Source organism: Odocoileus virginianus, chromosome 13, assembly GCF_023699985.2.
Source record: "Odocoileus virginianus isolate 20LAN1187 ecotype Illinois chromosome 13, Ovbor_1.2, whole genome shotgun sequence".
NCBI lineage: Eukaryota > Metazoa > Chordata > Mammalia > Artiodactyla > Cervidae > Odocoileus > Odocoileus virginianus.
The window spans coordinates 12,596,237-12,605,910 of record NC_069686.1 but is presented as its reverse complement, the minus strand read 5'-3'; the positions used below and the strand labels follow the sequence as shown (position 1 = coordinate 12,605,910).

The 9,674-nt window shown below is 43.3% G+C and overlaps 1 protein-coding gene across 9 annotated transcripts in view; it reads left to right on the top strand.

Annotated features, from left to right (window-relative positions):
• The first annotated feature begins 1,819 nt into the window (after positions 1-1,819).
• The window catches only part of OSBPL6 (oxysterol binding protein like 6), a 202,918-nt gene continuing 195,063 nt past the window's right edge, over positions 1,820-9,674 (top strand). For 7 of the 9 annotated variants that reach the window (XM_070475976.1, XM_070475975.1, XM_070475980.1 and 4 more), the window contains exon 1: positions 1,820-2,002. The gene's annotated coding sequence lies outside the window, so the exon portion shown is untranslated. The remainder of the gene's footprint in view (positions 2,003-9,674) is intronic. The other 2 variants (XM_070475983.1, XM_070475982.1) reach the window with 1 other exon arrangement.

Here is a 9,674-nt window from a genome sequence, read left to right as displayed (position 1 = left end):
AAAGCAGTGAGAAGCCTGTTATTCATATTTACATACATATACCAGTCTAAGTTTTCAAAATATTGTGATACACAGACTGGAAAACCTGCCTTTATATTATTTCATGTCAGCTCTCCATTTCACCCATATCCCCAAATGGATGGGTATAGTGCCATCACAGCTTATTTGATCACTAATCAATAAGACATGTAGGAGACTTGCCCCCTGATATTTAAAACCTAATTTTCAAATAGTAAAACGAGGAATTCCCTGACAGTTCAGTGGTTAGGACTCTGCGTTTTCACTGCCGAGGGTCCAGGAACTGAGATCCCACAAGCTGCACAGCTGCCAATAACTAACTGAATAAATAAAATAATACAACAGAGATACTATGGAATAGATTGAAAGCATACAAGTGTTCTTAGGGTAAAACATGATATTTAGGGTGTGATAGTCCCTCCACCCTCCCTAACAGTTTACGGTTCTCTGCTCCTAGAGGTTCCCTTAAAATATTTGAGCATTTCTTTAGGCTAACTACTCTGTGTGTGCTCTCTGATCTCCTTTCACACTTTATTTTCTTATATATGGGATTTACCTTTTTGTTTTTTTTAAGAAAGAGAGCAGTTTCAGTAGAGTTTCTATTAATAGAATCCAGATGAAAGGGGTGAAAATGTGGTGATGGTCAAGTGAAGGTCAGCACCCCAGTTGTTCCTTGAGGAGAATTTCTTCATAGGGAAGGAGTTAAGGTGAAACGGACACGTCACAGGGTCCAGCACCTATTATTTTTTGATGTTTGGGTGGAAAATGCTAAACCAAAAAGTGAGATGGGAAAGTCAAGAGAAATTGTGCGAGAATGAGTGTATATGATTATGTTTCGCAGCAAAACAAGGTGGTGGTGGTTGTTTTTAATCAGCACAGAGAACGGTGAAATGCCATCAGAATTGCCTCTGTGAGCAGCAATATCTTAAAATTTTTAAAGGCATCGCTAGTCTCCTTCATCCAGTCCGGATCCCCAGAGAGCCCACAAAGCACTCCAGCGCTGCTTTGATAGTAGCTCCTGCGACAATCCGTGTGCTCGGGATTTTTTTCTCCTGAAGATGGTGATAACAGAAATGTCTTGAGATACTTCCGATATTTCCTCAGTCATCCATCTACAGAAGAAATCACCCCGTCCTTCCTAGCATATTTGCCTTTAGGTTAAGCTGCCCTGGCACAGGCTGCGAACGGTTTAAGTGTAGAAGAATGTCAGAGGGTGGCAAGGGTCCTAGTGAGGTGTTTCTCCGGGCCTGAGAACTTTTTGCTCGCCAGTGTCAGGGACGCCTGGGAGCAGGCAAACCCAGTCCTGTCTGTTTACTGATCACCTGAATGAAGGCCCGAGACGGGCTGGGCATCGTCTCCGGGGAGGTGACCGGGCTGCCGTTCTCTTCCGAATCCGCTCTCCCACGGTGCTCGAGCGGCTGCTCTCCGGGCCCCGAGGGTTGGGGCCAGCTGGCCCACCTCCGCTGGCTGGAGCTAGGGCGAACCGGGTCGTTTCTACGGCGCTCAGGCCCGGGTCTGCCGGGTCAAGGGCTCCACGGCTGTGGTCTCTGGACAGCAGGGGTCTTCCCACCGGGGCCGGCCGGAGGTGAGCCCAGGCAGTGAGGCCCCGCGCGTCCCGAGGTTTGGCGCGCCCAGCCCGCGGCTCTCCGGGAGGCTCGGAGAAGGTGTCCAGCAGGTCCGGCGAGCGGCGGTTCCAGTCGAGCTCCGCCAGCCAGCGGGAGCCGGGGGCGGGGAGCCGGGAGCACCGCCCCGCCAGCGCGCCCCGCCCGTGGGAGAGGAGGGGCTGCGGCGCCGCGGACCACTGGAGGCGCAGCGCCGCCGCCGCCGCCGCCGCCGCCGCTGTGGGTGCCGGAGACCGCGGCTCCACGCAGGCGGCGCCCGCGCCTCGGCTCCCCGGCCGGACCGCGCGCCCGTCCGCCGGGGCCGTCTCCCGCCTCCCGTCGCTGCCACCGCACCATCGGCAGCACCGCTGCTGGTCTTCCCGGTAGGTCTCCTAGCTGCGGAGGGGACACCCGGAGCCGCACGACGGTGCCCGCACCGCGGCCCGGGGGCATTGTGCGCGGCCGGAGGGCCGAGGACCCTCAGGGACGCGCGGCCGGGCAGCCTGGCTTTGGGCCCCCGAGGCATCGTAGCCTTCCGGGGGTTCCCCTGACTGGAGAGCGGGAGGTGGCGGTGACAATCCCGCCCCGCGGCCGTGGTGGGAGGGGGCGTCTGGGTCATGGTCCCCGCTCCCCGCCCTCCCCTCCCCCTCGTGGTGGGGAATTCCGGGCGCCCGGCTCTCCCGCCCGCATCCCCCCGCGCTCCCCGCGCCCCCCGCGCCCCGGCTGCTGGGTTGGAAGCTGGGGCAGGGACAGGGACTGATGTAATTGTCGGCGGAGAACCGAACCCGCGCGCCCGCGCCAGCTCCAGCTGACGCCTACGCCGCACCTTTCTGGGAAGCTGGGGAGCCGAGAGGAGCGGCTGGGGAAGTTGTGCATTGGGTTTGATTGTGCGCGTGCACTGCGGACTGCCCTCTCGGGGCACCCCTGCCCACCCGCTGCTAGGTCCCCTGCAGCCTTCCCTGCAGCCTTCGTTCACACCCCCGGCCGGGCCGGAGCCTGCCTTCCCTGGTTCAGACCGGGACAGGGTTTGCATTGCAGTCAAGACGTGCTTCCCCTGCATCCAGCCGGGAGCTGCCCGCAAACCGTGTGGCCAGAGATGCCGGGGAGGAAGGGATGGGAGACCTGGGGAGGAAGCCGGCTAGAAGTAATGACACCAGCACATTTTTTTTTTTTTTTTAAGCCTCTGCTGAATACAGATACATCTGCATGACATCTTTTGAGCTGTTTTTGAAAGTTATGGCCAGATACTGATTTTGTAGCAGTTCTGTTACATACCTGAAGGTAGCTTAAACATAGAGACTTAAAGCTGGGGAAAGCATTACATAATGGACGTGAAGCAACTGACAGGAAACTAAAGTGAACCCACAGGGGTGCCAGATTATTTCTTTCTCCCGGATGCAAAGTCCTATAGGCTTTTTCTATATACGAATTTCCATTTTTAAATCCCTGGACTAGTTTTAGTAAATTGTGATCCCCCCACCCCAATACCAATTTTTTTTTTCTTGACTATCTTTTCTTAAATTTAAAAATTGTATGCTAACGGATAGCTGTATTTCACAGAGATGATTAGCAAATATAGTCTCTCTCCAAAAGTAAAAAAATTTAATAGGCCATCTTAATATCATTAACTTTATTTTCCTTTTGTAGTATTTTTTCCACTCTCCCTCCTCCCTTTTTTGTTTTTTGGAAGCATTTCTACAGTTTTAGGCACTGCGACCTCGCAATGTTGATATTCCTATCCAATGCTACAGCATTGCAGATACAAAGACTAATAATAAATGAAACAGAAGACCTCGCAGTAACTCAGAGTGAGCAGAGTTCCCAAGGTCGAAGGGAAGCTGCAGTGTAACTGGGCTATAATCACCTATAGAGAATATGTATGCATAGCCCTCCTTGGGTTATAAGGAAGGCCCTGATAGGTGGACTGTTAATCCTGTCATTCTTTTACCCAGAATGTCATGTGTTTCCCACTAAAAATAACATTTTTTTTTCTCCAAGTAGAAACATAGCATTTGAAATTAAAATTTTTGCTTTTAGAAAGCCTAAAAAATCCAGGGTTTGCCCGTATTTTCAGTTTTGATGTTGATAGCTCAATTATACAATCAGTGGATGAATTCCTTTTGGGATATCTTAGTTTCAGATTATGATGATTTATCAGTTGTCTCTTGGCTCTAGTAAAATGTGATTGTTAGACTTTTACAGAATTGCTTAAAATAAGTTTTCTTGTCCTTAGATTGCTTTAACCTTGTGTTAGTTAACTTTATTCCAAGAAGAAAGGTAAAGTCCGTCCAAGATGAAATATTTGTTGTTGGATATCTGTAGCATTGTTGAAGAATTGTATAGAATTATACATAATTCTATAATTGTAGAATTACGTTAATGCATAAGTAGATAGAAGTTTGTGGTCCTCTATGGAAGGATAAAGCACAAATTCTCAAAAGAAGATATTTTTGGTTGTTGTTGTTTTTAATAGCAGAACTTAAGTAATAATTATAATACCTTTTTTTAGTTTGTTTTTAATATTGAGAAAAAGGTGTCATGTACTATCTGTTGATGTGGGAGACTTTTTTTCCCTACTCAACAATATGTCACTGTGATTCATCTATGTTGTATGTAGCTGTAGTTCATTGACTTACACTGCTGTACAATATTCCATCATGTATCTGTAACAAAATGTTTCCCTGCTCTCCTACCACTAGCCTCCCCCATTTCTTTTTTCATTTTTAAGAAGATTGCAGAATTCTACTTTGCTCGTTCATATTTCCTGGGGCACACGGGCAGGTGTTTCCCTTGGGTGAATACCAAGGTATAGAATTGTTGATTGTGTAGGATGTGTGAATATTCAGCTTACAGAAATTGCCAAATTATTTTCCAAAATTGTACTAACTTACAGAAAAGCCAGGGAAACAAGCAAACACAAATAATCAAATACAAACAAGCATACGTGTATGTGTGTGTGTTAAATTGCTTTCCCTTGGCATAGTGATTTGGAGAACATCTTGCTGGTAGTTCCAAAAGCAGTTGAATGACAATGTGTCAACATCTTTAAGACAGAAAGAGAGAAGAAAGAAAGACCTCCCAAGGGAAAAACCTTGTTGCTTACCAATAAAGACAGAAGTTGTCAAAAAAGAAGCTCATAAGAGAATAAAGGACTATAAACCTCTGTTATTCAAGGATGGTTGAATAACCCCTGCTTCAGCTATACATTCCTTATACCCCCTGAATAGATGTATTCAGTGATCTGAAATTCAGAGTAAACTTAGTAGCTTTGATCAAGAAAATGAACTAAAGTTCATTTTAAGGATAACTGACATGATGTACGTTACTTCTGATACTGACATGATCTCAGTTACTGAACTTGGTGGTCTGCCCTTCTAGTGTTGTTCTGAGTCTCCATGAGCTTTGGAGGTAGTTCTGTATCCATTCCTGGGCTTCCGAGGTGGTGCTAGTGATAAAGAACCTGTCTGCCAAGGTAGGGAACCCAAGAGATGTGGGTTCAGTTCCTGGGTAGAGAAGATCTCCTGGAGGAGGGCATGGCAACCTACTCCAGTATTCTTGCCTGGAGAATCCCCTGGACAGAGGAGCCTGGCAGACTATCGTCCATAGGTTCACAAAGAGTTGGATATGACTGAAGCTACTTAGCACACACGCATACTATGTCCATCCATTTGATTACCATACCCTTGGCCGGTCATTCCTATGGGTCTCATGTGGCAGTGATATGAACACATTGCATGTTCTTCTTCATTCAGTCTGCGTTTACTGAACATCTAGTATGTGCCAGATGCCTTGTTAAGTGCTGGGTCAAAAACATGCCTGCCCTTAAGGATCTACTCAAAACAGCATCTACCAGAAACAAATCACTGTTGAATATGTATGCATGTGTGTGGGGTGGATCTGGCTTTGGTTTTAGAATTTGCATGAAGTGTCTATTTTTTCTTTTGTTCCCTAAACTTTTTCCAGATTTATGTTTAGACCTCCTTGAGTTAAGAGTGCTTTGGGGGAAAAAAATGCAGTTCTTGCAAAGAACAGTTACTTTAAATATGGTTTTATTGATTTCTTAAAAACAGAAGCTTTAAAAGGACTTATTCATGCTTAAGTCCTATTGTCACGAAGACACATATTATCAAGTAAGAGAAAGACAGAGATCAGTGAAGGGATAGTCGGATGGTTGAACTCAAATTTGTTGGGAATGGAAAATGACAGTGTTGAATTGGTTTTTAAAGAGAAAAATAGAAAATAGACAAAGATGAATGGTTATTAAGAGATCCAACTTGAGTATTACAGGAATCTCAAGAGTATATTAACTCTTGATGGTTCGAAGGTCCTAGTGGATTATGTGAAATGTTTTCTTGTAAGTGGGTATTCACTTTCATTGTGTTTTTATGAATGTAGTTTTTATTAAAATATAGTATAAAACAAATGCCAAATATCTGTAAAAGGATAATGTTAATAGAGTGATGAATTATGAGAAACGGAAATGTCCGAAGACTCTTTCTTGCAGTGGTTTTGCAGATTACTTGAAAGTAAAAACTACCCTGGGTGAGAGAATTCCAATGGATAGATCCAATGTCTCAGAAAATCTATATAGTAAGTTGACAAAGGACAGAGCTACTCCAAGGAGGCCACTCCAACTAGTTTTATGTCCAAGACTATCTAAGGGATAACTGGGCTAGAGAGAACATTAAGTATGTCACTTAACCCGTAAAATAAGCTTAAGTAAATAAAAAATAAACTTAAGTACATAAAAATAAGCTTAAATAGGTAAAAATAATTAAGTAAAATATTGGCAGATTATCATTTAATATCATATCATTTAATATCACCAGCATTATGAGACTGAGTACAAAGAATTCATGATTAATATACAAACGTTATCTTCTCCTTTAGAGATGATGGATTTTATATTTTTCTATTCAATAAAACCTAGAGGTCAATTCATAAAATATATGAAGAAGGTACCCAGACACTGAAAATACTTATATTTGCTTCATGTGTTGATTCTTGAATGATCTTTATATTAGATAAGGTATTAGAGGGCTTCCCCGTTGACTCAGATGGTAATAATTTGCCTGCAGTGCCAGAGACCTGGGTTTGATCCCTGGGTCAGGAAGATCCCCTGGAGAAGGAACTGGCAACCCGCTCCAGTATTCTTACCTGGAGAATCCCATGGACAGAGGAGCCTCACGGGCTACAGTCCTTGGGGTCGCAAAGAGTCAGACACGACTGAGCAACACACACACACACACACACACAAGGTGTTAGAGGTGTTCAGTTCAGTCAGTCCAGTCGCTCAGTCGTGTCCGACTCTTCGTGACCTCATGGACCGCAGCACGCCAAGCCTCCCTGTCCATCACCAATTCCCGGAGTTTACTCAAACTCATGTCCATTGAGTTGGTGATGCCATCCAGCCATCTCATGCTCTGTCGTCCCCTTCTCCTCCCACCCTTAATCTTTCCCAGCATCAGGGTCTTCTCAAATGAGTCAGCTCTTCACATCAGGTGCCCAAAGTATTGGAGTTTCAGCTTCAACATCAGTCCTTCCAATGAACACCCAGGACTGATTTCTTTAGGATGAGTTGGTTGGATCTCTTTGCAGTCCAAGGAACTCTCAAGAGTCTTCTCCAATGCCACAGTTCAAAAGCATCAATTCTTCGGTGCTCAGCTTTCTTTATAGTCCAACTCTCACATCCATACATGACCACTGGAAAAACCATAGCCTTGACTAGATGGACCTTTGTTGGCAAAGTAATGTCTCTGCTTTTTAATATGCTGTCTAGGTTGGTCATAACTTTCCTTCCAAGGAGTAAGCGTCTTTTAATTTCATGGCCGCAGTCACCATCTGCAGTGATTTTGGAGCCCTCCAAAATAAAGTCTGCCATTGTTTCCACTGTTGCCCCATCTATTTGCCATGAAGAGAAAGGGGCTTAAAAAATCTTTTATTCCAATTCCAGCCTCTCCCATTTTCCAAGTAGAAAAACTGAGGCCCTGAGACTTGCCCAGTGAGGTGCCAGCTCCATTAGAAGATAGTGTGCCAAATAATTTACTTCTGTTGGCGGTAACAGAAACCCTAAATTATCGGTAGGTGACTAAAGAGATGAATCAATAGCAACGTCTGCAGTGGGTTTGAAGCTTTTTTCTGTCATTTTCTTTGAGTGGTTGGTATAGGAAGTGAAATTGAACTTTTACTCCAAAGTTTTTCTTCGATTTTTAGAGAAAAGTCTTCATTTTTGAGGGTGTGATGAGGGATTAAGTAAATATCATTATTTAAAATTTTCGATGTTTGCTATTTTGATACCCATAGCTTTGACTTTTAACTCAATGGACAGGAAAGGATGGGGAAATTAAATTACCTTGTGCTTCTCTTTTCCTGTGTCCTTCTCTTTCCATGAGCTAATATGAAACAAAAGTGTAGAGGGAATTGTCTGGAATAGGACATCGGCTCTTACTTTTTTACCTTGCATCTTATTGAGGCAATTCTTACTGTAACTCTTGAGACAGACCTATCCACCTTTTGAAAAGTGTGGAAGTAGAAGGGAGAACAACAGCAGTATATTTTTAGAAAAGTCAAATCTAAAATAAACGTGGCCTCAATTTCCAGCAATAGCTTTATTTCACAGCTCCTAAACCAGTGCTTAAGTTTTATCATATATTTGAAGTTACCTTGGTATATTTTTATATGTAATACAATGTTGCTACAAGTAACATACTATGGTCAGCTAGTATAGTTTAAAGAATAAAGTATCTAAAAGAACATTGTCATTAAAAAATTTTTGTTACATGTCATCTCTGGAGATAAAGAGGAAAGTCTGATTTATTTTAAATTAAGATAACATTTTTGCTTTTTGTTTGTCTCTAGCAGCTAGACAAGCTTTTGCATATTCACACCCCATCAGGCAACAATCTGAACAGTTTTTGTGGTATAATTTCCCTAAAATAGAAAAAGTAGTGCAATTTGAATGGCATGTTGATTATGAAAAGCCATTAATGAAATTCTTTTTGATCTCAATAAACTTCAAATTGAGCAAGAACTATAAAAAGAGTGTGATCTCCAAGGTAGGTCAAGCAAATGTAGGAAACTTTAGTAAGAAAGCAGGGAAAAGAAGAGATCAAATTCTATAGAAACTCAGTAAAATGGAACAGGAAGGTCATGGAAGGAAGTAGATGGATATATTATATACCAGCTTGTCTTCCAGTTTTGTTTCCAAAAATGCCAACAGAAGAAATAAACATGTAAATCTAAAGAGATGGTCTATTGTAGATTATGGACTTCCCTGATAGCTCAGTTGGTAGAGAATCTGCCTGCAGTGCCGGAGACCCAGTTCAATTCCTGGGTCGGGAAGATTCGCTGGAGAAGGGATAGGCTACCCACTCCATTATTCTTGGGCTTCCTTTGTGGCTCAGCTGGTAAAGAATCTGCCTGCAGTGCAGGAGACCTGGGTTCAATCCCTGGGTTGGGAAGATCCTCTGGAGAAGGGAAAGGCTCCAGTATTCTGGCCTGGAGAATTCCACGGACTGTATAGTCCATGGGGTCGCAAAGAGTCAGACACATCTGAGTGACTTTCACTTCACTTCATTTCACTGTAAAAGATGTTTATTTCTACACTTAAAAATAAGTTTTTAAACATCTTAAAGAAAAAAAAGAAGGCATAAGATGGAAATTGATAAATTCATTTCATTTAAGAAAAGGTACTATGTATAAGAGGAAAGAGAAAACATCATCATACCAGGAAGAAACTATTTTTAACATGTCATAGACTAGGGTTTACTTATTAATATCCAAAGAGTTCCTATGTATCAATGAGAAAAATGACTGTTAATCTAATAGAAAAGGGGGCAAAGGAAATGAAGAAATAGTTCACAAAAAAGGAGTTATTAGTGGCACTTACAAATATAAAATTATGCTCAACTCATATGAGAAATGCAATTTGAAACTATTTAACCTGTTAAATTGGCAAAGATCTTAATGTTTGTTAATTCCTTGGGGTGGCAGGGCTTCACAGAAACTGACAGGCTCATACACTGTTAGTAGGGGTACAAAATGGCACAGCATCTG